Consider the following 16,315-nt stretch of genomic DNA (forward strand, 5'->3'; position numbering starts at 1 on the left):
GACCAGGAAAAGCCATCTTTAGGGCAGCTTCAGCACACTGCTAACAGAGAAACAACAACAGAATAAAGGAAAACTGACATGAGCAATCCTGTGCTGGGCACAGAGCACAGAGACAAGCCATCATTAGGCAACACATAAATCTCTGCTTCACTTACATCAAGTGAAGCAGAGATTTGCTGCTTGCTTTACTGCTTTCCTCCTTCTTTATCATCATCTCATAAAAGGGTGTAGAGAAACAAAAGGTGGCTAAAAGGATGATCAGAAATCCACCTTGATGGACTGAGTTAACAGGATCACTTGTGTGGTTGAACAGGACTTGGAAGAGAATGGTAAAATCTGGGCCTTGGGCAAGGTGTGTGTCAGGATCAGTCATCCCTATCTCTAAAGCAGTGGTTAAGAACAATAGAAGAAGAATATAAGAAAATGGTTGCTAGTTTCAAAACAAACAAAAGTATTTCTTCTCCTGGTGTGGTGAATTTGCACTGAGAAAAAGCAAGAGAGACACAGAGAGTCAAAAGCAAGCAAGACACAGCCATGGAGAAAAACAAAAACCACAGAGGACACAGAAGCCAAAAGATGGCAGGTGTGGCTCAAAAATTAGCTATCATAAATCCCTAATGGATGGTAGAGTACTCTGGGACATCAGTCTGTCCTTGCCTTGCTCCTGAGCTCACACTCAGGTGTTTGCTGGAGATCTGATGAGGGACATGGGCCAATGCAGCCTGGCCAGCAAATGAAAAGGCTTAAAAATATTCAGTTTGCTCTTACTATTAAATTCTGCTATCATGGAATCTGTGCTTGGTGATACAAAATTTGAGCAGAAATATGTGATGTCTGTGCTGTTAAAAGCACAAGGTAGACTTCTTAAAAAAACATTTTATAAATGTGTTCATGCTACTTAATACCTAAAACAGAATTCTAACCTTAGTTATGCAGTATGTGTTGCCTTGCTGTCTGCTTGCAAACAAGAGTGACTAATTATTTAAGCTTTATGAATAACTAAAATGATTCATAAAGCCTAAATAATTTCTAGATTTTTTCATGTTATTCACTAGAATTTCTCATGTTATACTCAAGAAAATGTGTTTGTCTTAATTTTAAATAAACTATTTTTAAATAATTGCCTTTTTTTTTTCTACATGCTCTCAAAAGTTTTAAGGTGCATGCAAGAGACACTCCAAAAATGCCAAATCAGAAAACCTGTATCTAGAACATAAATATCTGTATCTAGAATATAAGTATCTGTCTTTTAAAAAGCTAAAGGCTTGAAACAAAGATGCTTCTGACATTCCCAGCCCTTTCTGTTCAGCACTATGATGGCAATAAATTGGTACTCAATTTTATTAGTTCCTCATTTAAAATTTAAGTTCTTGCATGCAGGGTACCCTTAGTGCCTCAGGACTCTGAAATTACCTACACAACCCCCCTGTAATTAGAAGAACAGATGTATAAAATTCACACCTAGCTCCATGCAGATCAAAGAAAGAATGCATTATTTTGGTTGCCTCTCTTCCCCTAGTGAGTTTCCTTCATTATCTCATTAAACATTAGAGAAGCAAAAGGCACAGACTGAGAAATCTCAGGTAACGTAGAAAACATTCATTTTTATGGTACTTCCAGAGGTGGTAGCTGGCCCCAGAAACTCCTCTGCCCAGCCAGGACACTGCAAACCAATCTTCATGGAGATGCCTGTGCAGTACTGGGGTGCTGAGCTGCTGATGGCAGCACTAAGAAAACAGTGAGATTGAGAAAATCTCAAAAAAACAGGAGTTGAGAGCCCCCCAACACCAGCATCCAACTCAGCTCTTCTGTCAGTGCCAATCACCTTTACCTCGACAACTGAACCAGGATGGCAGCCATTTAGAAAGCTTAAATATTTCATTTAGGGACAATAGTAGGTCATTTAAATAATTAAATTCAAAAGAACACTGAGACAAGCCAACAGTACCAGAAGGGTTTAATTCTGTCTGACATCACTGTGCATGTTCACTACAGGAGCACCTGCAGTTGTTAGCTCCAGTCACTTCTCCCCACACCTACACACACAAAAATACACTCAGATTCAAATAATTAGCAGTCAACAAATGGGTTTGATATGAACATTGTTGAAGTCAGTTTAAAAGTATTACATTAACATAAACTACTTATATATCTTAACTATTTCAATGTGCCTAATTATTATTTCTTAAATAACTACTCCCAAGTAGGTAAATAATATCCAGGATCATGATCCCTTAGCTTTTGTGAAGGAAAACACGCCAGGTTACATTGGCTGTGCAGAAATTTGAACCTCTGCTGTGACATGGGCACAGAGCTGTCACTTTAGCTACCTGCAGGCCTGAAGGAGAGCTTTTGTGCCCCCATTTGAAATACTGGCTTTTGGATCAAATGTCACAACAAAAGCACAGCAGTGAGGCTAAGCCCTGACCTCCACAGCTAAGTTATCTAATGCATTGAGGTACTGCACTTTTGATAAAAATCCTACTTTAATCTAAAATTTGATTTTACTTGCTAAACATAATAACTTTCAATAGTCAAAACAGTGTTGTTGGCAGTCTCAATCTCATTTACTTCGTTTACATCTGTTTGATTAGGGGAATAGACCTCTAGCACCTATGCTGGTTCATGTATTCCTCACCTTGCCGTGAAGCTGTCAGGATTCCCAGGAGGCTCTCTGGGGCTCAGATGTGCACCAAGGCTGGCACTTTCCCTGCCTGTTGGGGCTCTCTGCTCCAGCACTGCAATCCATGTCCTGCCCTGGGAAAGTGCAGACTGCAATCATTGAAAGGGGAAGGAGGCTGATTCTCTCCCTGCTGCTGTGGACAGCTCATGAACACTGCACCCCAAGCAGCGCTGCTGTCCCCAGGCACTTGGCAAAGCTGCCTCAGGAGTTATTTCTGTGCTCTTTCCCCTAGGAAATAACCCTTGGTCCTATCAGCTTATTAGCAATTGGATGTTTGACTTTACATTCAGTTAAGTTCTCAGAGAAAGAACAAGTGATGAAAGTGCCTTTTGGAGGAACATCAAATGCATTCCTTGATGAATTGCAAACTGGTAAACTACTTGGAAGCTTTTGAACTGTGGAATCTATTATGCCCTTCAATAAAATCATTCTGTAACATACTGGACCTTTTTCCCCTCCAAGGACAGCAAATATAAAAGATCACCTGTTACTGACTGGAGCTTGTGTTTCTCACTTGGTTTTTGTGTTTTCAATTCTATTTTATATAGGATCTCAAGCACCAATTAAACATAGCCAACCAAACTCATCAGTGCACATCCAAGTAACTGTCAATAAACTGTTTTCTCTCTGAGATGAGTACATGCACACATTTTCCTGGGATCTCTCTACAAAGGCATCACTTGTCCTGCAGTCCATTCCTTAATGCAGGTGAGCTCACACCTTCCAGGAATCAGCCACAGCCCTGGCAACAGCAGTGCACACCCTGGACTATAAATACTTGTTAAAATTTAAATAATGTTTCTTATGACCCTTAAATACAAATAAATATGTCTGAGCCTAGTTTAGCTGGAAGATGTGACCTTATCAAGACTAAATGGCTATGAAAAAATCATGAGCAATTTTCTGCAGTAGATGGAGAAATGATACTTTGCACTTTTCAGCTTCTGTTGTGAATAAAATTCAGCCTGATATAGACAAACTAGGTAAGAGATTAGAATCTCAGCTCTAACAACTTCTGCCTAAAGGATAATGACAAATGTTCTTAACCTTACACTCAACAAGGTCTTTACACACAATTAGAAGACTTTTTTCCAAAGCACCTACAAAATTAACCACATCCTAACGTTTGCTTCTCCAGCATGAAGTGAAAAAATCCCCCCAAACATAATTTCTGAGAGCCCCTGCAGTGCCTGTGACTTTACTGAAAAATGGGAAAAGATGTCCCATCCTTGAATCATATATCTGAAACTGCTTTCCTAAAAGACCTTTTTTTTATCATGCAAGAGGCACACTTGAAATCTATTTTCTCATTTACTGTGCTCCAAGATGGCTTGGGAAGGGGTGTTTTAAAACTTCTTTTTTTTCTTTTTAAAGGCCATTGAATTAAAACTGAACACACACAGGAACTGATAAACTCTTCCTGCTAGGGGCATTACCCACGGATTTGTGGAGCTCCCCTATGTTCTCCATGTATTACTGAGGTTAGCTCTGCTCTTCAGAGAAACTTGAATCAAGACAAATTTCAGTCACAATCCCTCCCAGATTTGGCTGCTTTCAGGGCTGTGTGCCAAGGATTAATCTTCCCAGGTAGCATTCCCATTTTCCCCAAACATATGGCTGGACTGCACACCGGCAGGAAAGAACACTTCAGGTGTGTCCCTAAAATTGCTGTTTTTGAAGAAGGTGAGGCTTCCATGTGCTTTGGCACCAACACCAGTAATCATCCTTGTGCACAGGGAACTGTATGAGGAATTTGCTATACAGTCAGTCAAAACTTTCTTTTGACCAGGTCAAATAATTTCAATTCACATTTGAAGCCCCCTGTCCAGAGGCTCCAAACTGCAACAGTTGTAGGTTACAAAATATGTATAATGCAGGCAAGGCTTATAGGCCTCTGAAGAAGTTCCCCAACATGTTATGGCACAAAGGAAAAAAAAAAATACATACATTTGGGTAGGCCTCAAACAATAAAAGAGAAAAGGCCATAACAAAATCAAACCAGTTTGCAAATAATTATGTGAAAATATTGCCCAGAAGAATGGTGTTCTGAAAGCAGTTGCTTTGTGGTCGATGTTAATGTCATCTAACAGCATTTAAATTTTATTTTGCTTGTATACCCAAGCAGTTAAGTAAAAAGGGTAGAAAAATCAAAGCACCTGTAATATTGTTAGGGTTTTTCTGTGTATGTGTGTGCAGATTTATATATTTTTCTCCTCAAAGTACTGTAAATTATTTGCCATGAGCCAGAGAATACCTATAGACCCTAAGTAGAATCCAGAGATTAAATCACTACAAGATCTCTTAGAAGTGGCTGGTGATCCCCTGGAGACTCCAGACAGAAGGGTTTTATCTCAAACAAAGAGGCACAGAATGTCACAATGCCATTTTTGCAACACTTGATCTAAAGTGTCCTAGATCAACCAGACAGTTATGGGAGGATTGGGCAAACAACCAAACTAAACCTGCAAAACCACTTCAAGTCATGTGCTAAGGCAGGACAGACGAATTAAAATCTTTTGAAAGCAATTTCAGTTTACATCAATAAAACTTGCAGAGTCCACAAAATCACAGAGCACAACGAACCTTTAGAAGAAGACTCAATTCTCACTTTTTTTGATAACCAGGGAGAAAAAGGGGAAGAATATTGTGCCAAGATGCACTAGGAAACAGATGAAAATACATGTTCATTGACATAAACTTTCTACTCAGTCTTACTCTGAATTTTCTCCAGAACTTCAAGTCTAAAGTCATATTAATAAAAAGTGGGAAGCTCCATGAAAACATGCAACTGCAAAGCAATAGACACCTTTTCACCTGTTTGCTGTTTATTCAGTTTCTTCAAAAGGAATATTTTTACAAAGAATAAACTTAGTGAACTGTTGCTATTTACTGAAACCTCAAAGCAACAAAGAGCCAGTACAAATAAACTCTGGAGAGAATTTCCTACTTCAGATGTAGAAAGCAGAGATCAATACACTGGGCTAGACAACAGAGCCTCTGAATCTCTCTGTCAAGTGGGAAGGAAAAGCCTTTCTGACTACATTTCTTGTATTACTGGCTTTTTGGGTCCATTAATAAAATACTGTGTATAACCCCACATACAGTGTGGGCGATGGCAAAGAGGGAAGCTGCAGTTAAAAAACCTTCTCAGAAGTTTATAGAAGTGGACAGAGAACTGGCATTAAAGGCAATTCCATTGCTGCAGTACCTTCTATTATTTATAATTATTGATGGTTTTGTTTCTGTATATACTGATACTCTGTTTTCTCATGTGCTGTTTTCTCCTGCTTTTACTAAGAAGAAATGCACCCAGATGAGCACATCCTGATTAAGTTTTGCTAAACATCTAAAACAGCTCAACTGAGTTCATTTGAAATTAAGTAGAGCCACAGCCACCAGGACATGCTTGTGCTTTCAGCTTTTGCACAAAGGCTTGTTCATGAGGTCTCTGCTTATTATGTTCAAGCTCAAGACATAATAACTCAGAGTTAAAATAATAATACACCCAAGAACACAATCACATCTGTGACTGTATGATGGAAACAGTTACTTATATATTACATAATATTAATTTATGGTTATTTAGCCATTGATGGAATGATATAGAAGATACTGACTAGAGTAGACATAAACTCATATGCATGATGTGTGCAATAAAATATCTTAAAGTGACAGAAAGTGACAGTTTTCTTCCTGGAAAAAGAGGAAAGCAACCAGAATGAAGGTCCAGCAGACACCCCCACCCCACGCCCCAATCTCCTGTATGGCATAATGACACACATATTTTATTGTGAAAATCCATTTCCAGCTTAAAGCTATTTTGAAATACTGCATTATTTTAAAGATACTGATAACTTTGTGTAAAAAAAAAAAAAGTTGAATTAAATGTTTTGTAGGAGCACCCAGCATATCCCCCAAGTTAACAACTTCTGCAAGCATACTTGAAAAACAATGTTTTAAATCAAGCATCACATTTTTTGGATGCAAACTCAGATTGTCAATGTTGAGGCTTAAATCAATATGAGTAATAATCATTATTATCATAACACTGAAGGAGTGATGTGGAAGTTTTGTGCAAGAATTTTACATCAGCTCTTAATTACCAGTTTTGTCAACATAGACATGAACTTGTCTTACAGTAAAGTGTTTTTGAGAAGTGCGTGTGAAATACTAAAAAAATACAAAATAGCTGTTGCCAGCTAGCTCTAGGTGTACTGTAAGAGTACTTCACAGAATAGTTTAAAGGATTTTATAGAAAAATAAATTGAAAAAAAATTAGAAAAAAAGAGTATGTTCTCCTTGTTTTATCTGCTGTCTTGATGAACAAATTTGGAAAGAGCAGGAAGAAGAGACTTTGGTCTCTGGAGTCACAGAACACACCAGGCTCAGGGAGCCTCCTCCACTGTGGTGATTCCACCTGAAAAACACTTACAAGGAGGAGAAGAGCTTGCCAGCATTGGGATCACAAAGCTTCAGAGGCATGGTGGAAAAGCAGAAACTTTTCAAAAGGCTTTGGACTGGGTGTGTGCTGGAAAGTCCTTCAACGTGCTCTTGACTCGACAGTTGGAATTCTCCACATGGTGCTCAGAAGAGAACTGGTTTCCAGGCATTCTATTTAGTTCATCTCAACCGTGAAGCCAATTTAGAGAGTGGTGTTATTCTAGTTTGTTCTCTGATCTTACCAAAACCATAGCTCTAAAGACAAGAAAGTGCTCGATAAAGGGCCCATTGCAGTCCTACTCTTCCAATGAGCTTGAATTTCTGTAGTGTGGAGCTCTAACAATTATAAATTATTTTATAGGAACTGATCATTAAAAGAGAACACTTAAAAAAGCTCAATTTATTTTAGAGGTTAAAGTGTGACTGGTTGTTTTAATTTGATAGGTAATCTTCAAAGAGGCAACATTTTAATTTAAGGGTCAACTTATTCTGAGAGGCTAACCAATCATGTAATCTAGATAAGTCTCAGTCTAAAGAGGGTAAAGATGGCTATGCATGATTAAAGTATTCAAAGGCACCTTTGTCAGTTCACTGCAAGCTTTTGGAATGCCTTGAACCATACTAAAGGAACACTCATTGAGGCAAACATTTTGAGAGATCTATCATATTAGTATGGGTAGTGAATCCTGCTTTATACCAAGAAGTAATTTTAATATAATCATCCCTACGTGATGAGAATTTGTAAAACAGATTAGCAAGGTCTGATTATCTCTACTTCAGGAAACTTGAAATGTTCCATATTAAATTTGCAAGTAACTATTAGCTCCTTACAACTTTTTTGCTTGTACTTCCCATAGTTCCTTTCCTACTAATGTCACTTAATAAAGCATAACCATTCACATAGTTCTGCCTTTAAACACCACAAAATCTCATATGCTAGTGAAGAACATTTTATAAGTTATCTTTCATTTGCTTTTCATTACAAAATCTTAGGTACTTTGCACATAAGTACCCTACTGTAATTTACTGTAATCCTCTCTCCTCGTTATTTTTTAGTCAGAAAGCAAGAATTGTCTTGGAACAACAACAACAAAAAAATAATAGAAATTACAGGCTCCCAAAAATAGAACTTGATTTACATCTTCACACCCATAAGCCATCACTGGCAGCACAAGTATCAGCCAATACCTAAGTGAGCACATTCTTTGTCCTTCATCTATTAGCAGCTTTTGTGCCCTGTGCCCTGTTTCATATGCAGTGTGCCTCACTTCTATGGGAAGTGATTGAAAAACAGTTTCTTCCTATTTTCAGAAACTAATTAAGAACCTTGATCTCAGCCCTCTGGCAGAAAGTGGGAAAGAATAAACACATGTGGTGGACACTTGCTGGCTTGCACAATTACAGCAGTTTGAATCAGACCTCTTGACCAATTAATCTAAGTCCTGGAGCCTCAAAAACTAATTCCAAATCTTCCTCTCTACCACCAACACAGCAGCAGAAGTGCTTGCCAGCCCTGGAACAAACACCTGCTGTGACACCCAGAGCAGGATCTGTCTGATGCCATCAACCAGGCTGGGGACCAAAGAGAGAAGGCAGGTTTATCTCTGAACAGAAAACACAAGTGAAATACCAGAACAAGGTCACAGCTAGCAAGGCAATAACCAGGAGATTACCTAAAATCTTCCCTGTAATTCCCAGGTTTTTGTTTTCATGAAAAGAGATGGATAATTTTTGCAGGAAACATGCTTTATATTTGCGGTTAGTTCCCCAGCAAGCTCATTTTGAAGGCCGGCATCCTTTTAAAACAAAATCCTGACACTCAACCCCTGATCCCCCCGGCATAGTTCTCAGTTTCCCTCCGTGAAAGCAGAAAACTTCCAGCTCTTTCACAAGACAGTGTAGATATGTACCAAGCTTTCCATAAATCAGAATATAATTCTGTATTTGCACATTATGCTGACAAACAACACAGTACCAGAGCCACTTAAATTCAGACTAAATACTGACCACCTCATCTCTTTGCTACCCTCTTCCTCATTGTCTGGTTCTGTGGTTCAGAGAGAGAGAAGGTCATGTTTGACATGAAAACTCCAGTATTGCAGGCAGGATAAACATGACCCCTTTATGAAGGCTTGACCAGAGATGTGCTCAAGCCTAATTTTATGCTTAACTAATAAATTTAACTTGAATGAGTGTGATCTATGGAAGCCAGGTTCACAATGGGAGGTGGTAGCTCTCATTAGGCCAGCTTACATCATCTGAAAGCAAAGAAAAACCTACAGATCTCCTTTTTCATGTCCAAAACCTCTTTTTGACGTCAGTTGCAGTCCAAACCAGGCTGTGACTCCAAATTGATTGTGCTTTATAAGGCTCCTTGCCAATGTTGTGTTTGATGCTGAACCTAATTACTGATCCATCTGATATGGTTCACTGTAAATTAAAGGAGCACAGATCTTAAGGTACCAGATACAAATTAAATACTGCACTAATACAGATTCCTTTCCCTAGTGGTCATTTTGGGGACCTCCATGCTCACTTGATAGAGCAAAACCTGGTACAGTGAACAGTTCATATTAATTAATTCACATTACATTCATTGATGTAAAAATAACTACAGTTGTATAACTGAGCTCTTTATGTTAGCAAGATTTATTGTGAGAATTATTAACTCGAACAGGTATTTTATCTAAAGCAATGCCCATGAAATAGGATGACCTTTTATCTATTACCTGTTGGGTTTGCAGCACCTATGAGTTCCAGATTGATGAGTTTCCTATTCAGACTGATTTCATTACATGTTCTATTTATATCACCTTTTTATTTTCCCCCTGGACTGACAGGAGAGGAAAAAAAAAAAAAAAAACCAAAAAAAAAAAACCACCAACAAAAAACACACACACACACCAAAAAAATTCCACCCAAATCTGATATGTCCATGCAAATTTGATCAGCTAACTACAGTGATTATAAATGAACAGAACCTCTGGGCCCTTGGACAGAGGAGACAAAGCTCTGAACCTCCCAACCCAACAGGTTCACAGTGTTAAATAATGACTTAGTTGTCATAAAACATTCATTTAATGCATGAGGAGATAAGGCTCCGGTGGTCAAGACATCACAGGGATGCCTGTAGCTTGAAAACACTGCCAGTAATAGAAAACTTTAGTTTATAAGAAAACAGCCAGGGAAAATGGCCTAAGCAAGCACTGAAACTTCCAAAATGCTTCCTGACTTGCAAGGATGTCACAGCCTGGGAGTGGCACATGGCAGGCTTCATCAAAACAAAGACCACCTCTTATTTTGGGCCCTCAAGAAACAGCTGGACTTCCAAAATGCTCAGCACCAGGTAGATCCAAAGGGTACCACAGACCCATGGTAATCAGACTGAGGCAGATAAAAGGCAAATAACAAGAAAGGGTTACTCTAAATTACGTGATGACTGCTAAATTACCAGTGGGTTGCTAGAGCACAGACAGAAACTGTTTCCACTTTGCCATGTTCTCCCCTCAGAATATTGCTCAGGGGCTTTCAAACCTGGTCTCACAACACCTCTCAAAGTCCACATAAATTATAGAATACAGCAGTCATACTGTGGTGGAATTATTTTAAATAAAATCAACCATTAAAATTATCCAATCTCATAGAATATCTTTATTTCCCCTCTGAGCTTTACAAATCACACCTCCCTCTGCTTTCCTCTCAGGCTTTCTAATGAAGTACAAAAATCTTTAACTGGATTATTATTTGATCCTTTATAGCCCCAAAATTAACTTTTGTTGACTGGCCTCTTAAAAGGCTTCAAATCACAGAAACATTTCTAAACATCTCTATGAAATAATTAATAGTGCTGAAATTTGCATCATCCCAGGGTTAACAGCTGGCTGAGATAACTGAGCATTTTTTATCATTTCTGTAGATTAATGATTTAAGACTTTTGATAGGGGAAGACCTATCTGGCTGAATCCCTCAGCAGATGGAGAAGCAGCTTCATGATAAACACAACCAGAATTTCTTTTCCTTCTTTATAATGTTTTGCTAAACAGTGAAAAATTATGAAAAAAGCCCACCCAACTAAACATCGAAAAAAATTGAAGAAAACGCAAAAAAGTCAAGTATTTGTAGAGAATTTTGGCAGCGCACACAGAGTGCCATAGAGAGAGAGCTGAGGCACTCAATGAGTTTTCTGCTGAGTTTTCACCAGAAGATGCTCCAGCCCCAGATAAGTGATGGATGCCCCATGCCTGGAAGTGCTGGAGGCCAGATGGAGCTCTGAGCATCCCAGTCTAGAGAAAGGGGTCCCTGTCGTGGCTGGGGGTGGCATCTTGATGGTCTTTAATGTCCCTTCCAACCCCAACCGCTCTAAGACTCTCTGAAGAAACTTGGGAATTTCTAGATCACTTTTCTAGATCGCCCCTGTTTGGCCACTGGCTCTGAAAAAAACACCTTCTGGCACAGTTTCTGTTCTATGTTGTAAGACTGCTGTCTTATAAGAAAGTGTTTCTTGTATAATCTGCAACAAAACCATCTGGCAATTCTAACCCCAACAACTGGCAATAATCTCAGTATTATTTTCAGGTACAACACCCCAGTGTGGATAGAGCCTGTTGTTTCACACACACCCCCCTGTATTTAATCTGCTTGTGTCTTTATTTAAGTGCTTAAATTAATGGCTTCATATTCAGAAGTTCTGATTAGCTAGCAGTAGCTCATGCTGGCTTTTAACTCACTTCTAACTTTGTGAAGGCCTTTATTTCCACACTATTTCTTTTCTTTCTAAGCAGCAAATACTAATTTTTACCATTCACACTAGTAGTTATAAATTTATGCATTGATGAGAGCCTGCTTTGTTTAAATCATACCACTGCTCTGCGAGTATAAAACCACCACAGAACTTTTGGGAAAACTGATTACTTCTCCTGAAGGGCATCACAGCTTCAGAGATTTGTCTCTTCCTAGGAGATGAGTAGAATCTGCATAATTTGTACTTCATGACAAAACAACAGCTCACACTCTGAATTAGTAGTGTTATACTCTGATGCATGTCAGCAATAGCAGTGAAGTGCTGGCTGGTTATTTAACAAAGATAAATTAATTTGTAGCTGTCAGTCATGTTTTCCAGATTTGCTTAGATTCTGAAATTTATTGACAAGCTATAATAACTGACATTTAAATTGTCTGTTCTCATAGAAGCAAACATGAGGCATGGACCTAAAATATGACATTTAGTTCTAATCCCTGCTGCAAATAGAGAAGAGAGATCATTTGCTGCTTCTGTAATTCTTCAATTTAAAATGAGTATTCTCAAATGGTCCAGCATCCTTTTAAAGCAGCATTTGAAGATCTTAAATTTACCTCTTCCTGAAATATTTATATCTTTCTCAAATTCCTTGAATGCAGTTGATTTTATTCTGTCAGACAAGTGCAAAAGGGTACATTCATCCCTCTCTGCTCCTGTACCACTGGCTCCTTCAATCCCTAATTAGCAGGCAGTGTGATGGTGATGGAGGGGACCTGGCTGCAGCCTGTTTGTTGCTGCCTCATGGGAATGGGATTTCCAGCTCCCTGTGTGTCCCCTTCCCTCTCTGCATGCCTGCCCTGGTGCTCACACACTCGTAGAGATGGGGAGAAAAGGAACAAACCTCCAGCAGCAAGGTGCTCCAGGGCAGGGAGGGACAGCTTCATTCCATGGGAATGGATCACAACTCAGCCCTGAGGAGACATCAGGGGCACCTGCACTGCTAACAGCTGCAGGGATGCTGTAAGGATATTCTACCACAAATCTTTAACGGGAAAAAACAAACAAACAAACAAAAAAACCGAGCACCAGACCAAACCCCAAAAACAAATCTTTTTCATCCTCTTGATGCCAATCACTCCCCTTAAGAGGAACAGCTTGATGAGCTGTCCACTGACTTGTGTGCTCACCTCAGGCCATTGCCTGCTTTCAGAAATGTCGCAACCAAAAGGGAAAAGTAGGTTTCTTGGCTATTTTAGAAAAAGTTATTCACTACCTAGACCAATAATCCCCATCAGAAGTCCATCCTTCCATACTGATTCAGCTACAAATCATCAGACTCAAACATATCCAGGCAGTCTGAAGGGTTTGGCACTGAGTTTGGCCTGGACAGGCTCAGAAGCTCCTTTGCAAAACAGGATTGAACCCCTGAACAAAGCACTCTGACAAGGCTGTGAAAGCAAATGAAAACAACCACAGGAATGGAATGTTCTTCCTGGATTTTGAACACTGGGATTTTACTGCAACCTCAGACTGTACACACAAAACAAAGGGGGAAAAGTCAAACTAAATTGCTCTGGAGAAAGAAAAAAAAAAAACAGCCCTGAAATTAGAACTGGGAGATGGCGGAAGGCTGATGCCTGACCTGCACAATATCTCCTCTCCACCTGCCTGAAAAACCTTTCTGATGGCTCACCCCTTCAATCACTCTGATTGCAACTGCCAGCACATAAAATCAGCCACTTGTCTAAATCACTTCTAGCTGATTATTTTAAAGAGGCTCCTCTTCAAATAAGGGGTTAAATCCTCTTTCTGTTACATGATAATGTTTTTCTTCAAGGGGTTTGATTGGCCTGGTGCTCACACATTCACTCTGTGGAGAAGGACTAGGGCAGTGATTGCAAAAATGACACCCAGCACAGCCCCAGTAAATCTGCTATTGTGTGAGAACACAAAGAACAAAACTAGCTCCTGGTTGCCTTAAAACCTAGAAGTAATATTTTCTTTCTTTTATTAGTGGACACATTTCTGAAAAGCAACAACAGCTGATGCTTTAAGTCCTTCACTGGTCCCCTAATGATGACCAACCAGAAAAGCAGAGCATCCTTGGCTTCCCTTCAGGCCTTTTAACTACTCCAGCTGGCCACTAAGTGCTCTCTGAAAAGGCCTCTGTGTGACACATTTGTACACAATATGGATCCTGCAGGGTTCCCAGCCCCATGGTTCCAGTTAGGCAAGAGTTCCCTTCATGTACTGGCTGTGTCCTGCCTTACAGGCATGTATCTAGATATTTTTCCCTTTCTGCCAGCTCCTCCGAATTCTATTTTTAATATTCAGTTAACTTTGTAGAAAGTAATTATATTCTGCTCATTCTACACCAGCTGGTATTTACTTCATCCTCCATCAGGCATCAACAGAGCATGGGGCTGCAAGACAGAAACATTACTCTGGCAAGCATAAATATTTCATTTTTCACACCACAAATGCGTTGATGATTTATTAATTAGCCTAAAGGCCTGCTGCTTCTGCATAGCTGAGTAGCAAAATAACTCAGCTATGACGACTGAGAAAGTCTGTGGCTCACATCCCATTGGAAAGCTTTGACCAGCAGCGTGCCTGAAGGCTAAAAAACACTTCCAATGGGCTGAGAGTAAAATTACCAAGATAAATCTTGGCCATCAGAACCTTTGGAGAGATGCCTTGCCCAATTCCAAGCAGTGGCAGCGCCGGCCTCGTGCAGAGGAACCTGTCTGGCTGCTGTCAAACACATTCTCAGCAGAACTGATACCCTACAGCAGCCATAACACTCAAGCAAGCCAATAAAAAGCAGGAAACTGAGCAACAGTGTATTATCCTTCGGTTCATAATTTCAGATTCAGGCTGGAAACTATGTCTTTTTCTTTAATAAAATAAAAATAATATATATATGCATGTTGAAATTCTCCTTTAAAAATTTAAATAATCCTTCCTATGTCTTAATTTTACTTTCAGAACAACCAAGACAGTGCCTACTTAATTTTGTTTAAAAATTCAATAATTCAGAAGTTGATTCTAGCAATCTCTGAATTTTAAATGAAAAGCAGAGACAGGAAAGATGACTATATCAAAATAAGTTACACCAGGTTTAAAGCACGCTGAAACACTATTTCAGTTCTGGAAAACATGCCAGTGTTCCCATTTCCATTCTGTTTGCCTCCACTTTTAATTAAATTAGAAAGAATAATTCTTATAATCACTGTAATGATTACTTGTCTCCACGCGTGATTAAAAGTCTGGATGGGGCTGAAGTGTTTGGGTGGGCAGTGGTTCAAAACAGTGACACCCTAAGGAATCAATACAGGGGCACCTCCACCAGGGACCAAATAACTGGGAAAAAACCCAGGGGAGCCTCAAGGAGCTGAGCAAAGGGAAATGCAAGCCCTGCACCCTCATCCTGGGCAGCTTTAGCAAAGGAAAAGTAAGCAGAAGCAAATTAATAATTTCCAACCACTGGGCATCAGGAAGGTTCAATCCCATGAGCAGTGCCCAAAATCCTGTCCCTCCCCAGGAGAGGGGGCAGGAATTGAGCTCCCCATGGCATTGATCCCCCCATGGAGGAGGATGGAGCCCAGGAGGGCCCCAGGGAGCTGGGCTTGCTCAGCCTCAGGAGAGGACAAAGGGGGACCTGCCACAGCCCTCAGCACCTGGAGAGCCAGCCAGAGGAGATGGAGCCTGACCTTTCTCAGCAGTGGTCAGCATAAGATTGAAGAAATGCTCATAAATCACAGCTGGGTATAAGGTGAGAGGGGAAAAAAAGCCAAAGAGAACAGCATGAAAAGGTTAAGCACTACAGAGGTTGTCCAAAATGTCTGTGGAGCCTCCATCACAAAGGTGGGCAGGGCTGTGTGAGCCCCTCAGACTGCTCAATCCTCTCAGTGGCCCCTTCTAACCTAAATTATTCAATGATTTAATGAGTGAAAGAACTTGGTGGCAATTGTTATTTATACAGCCTGCTTAATAATGGATGTTATTTGATGTTTATATCATAGAGCCTTGACCCTATTCCAAAAAGATTTCTGTTTTGCTTCCCTGCAAGGAATTATCTAACATATGAAAAACTAGAAACATTTCAGTTCTAAGGTTCTCAAAATGAAGCCTTTGTCCATTTTGGGTTGAAAACACATTTAAAAAGATCAGAAATTTCCATGGAGTTAAGTTCTGCCTGCAACTCCTGTGCATGCACACACATCACTCTGACTCTTGCTAAAATAAAGCTTGTGCTTTTCACTGTCTACCCCTCTTGCCTTTTATTAAGGCTTTTCAGTAGGATATTTTGGAAAAAAAATTGAGATTAGTCCAATTAGCAATTTCCCTTTAGTTCTGTTATTTATCTTTTCCATGCAACCACAAGACCTCAGCAGAGACTTGGCAGGTGGTGTAAAATTGTGCAGCAAGGAGCAGAGAATTGATGCCCAAGA

The 16,315-nt window shown here is 39.7% G+C and overlaps 1 long non-coding RNA gene across 1 annotated transcript in view; it reads right to left on the reverse strand.

Annotated features, from left to right (window-relative positions):
* Positions 1-1,940: 1,940 nt before the first annotated feature.
* The window catches only part of LOC135449845 (uncharacterized), a 29,343-nt gene continuing 14,968 nt past the window's right edge, over positions 1,941-16,315 (reverse strand). The window contains exons 2-3 of the long non-coding RNA XR_010440860.1: positions 2,639-2,757; positions 1,941-2,036 (exon numbers count right to left, since the gene is read on the reverse strand). This is a non-coding gene — a long non-coding RNA (uncharacterized LOC135449845). The remainder of the gene's footprint in view (positions 2,037-2,638; positions 2,758-16,315) is intronic.

Source organism: Zonotrichia leucophrys, chromosome 6 (assembly GCF_028769735.1).
Source record: "Zonotrichia leucophrys gambelii isolate GWCS_2022_RI chromosome 6, RI_Zleu_2.0, whole genome shotgun sequence".
In the NCBI taxonomy this organism is placed as follows: domain Eukaryota; kingdom Metazoa; phylum Chordata; class Aves; order Passeriformes; family Passerellidae; genus Zonotrichia; species Zonotrichia leucophrys.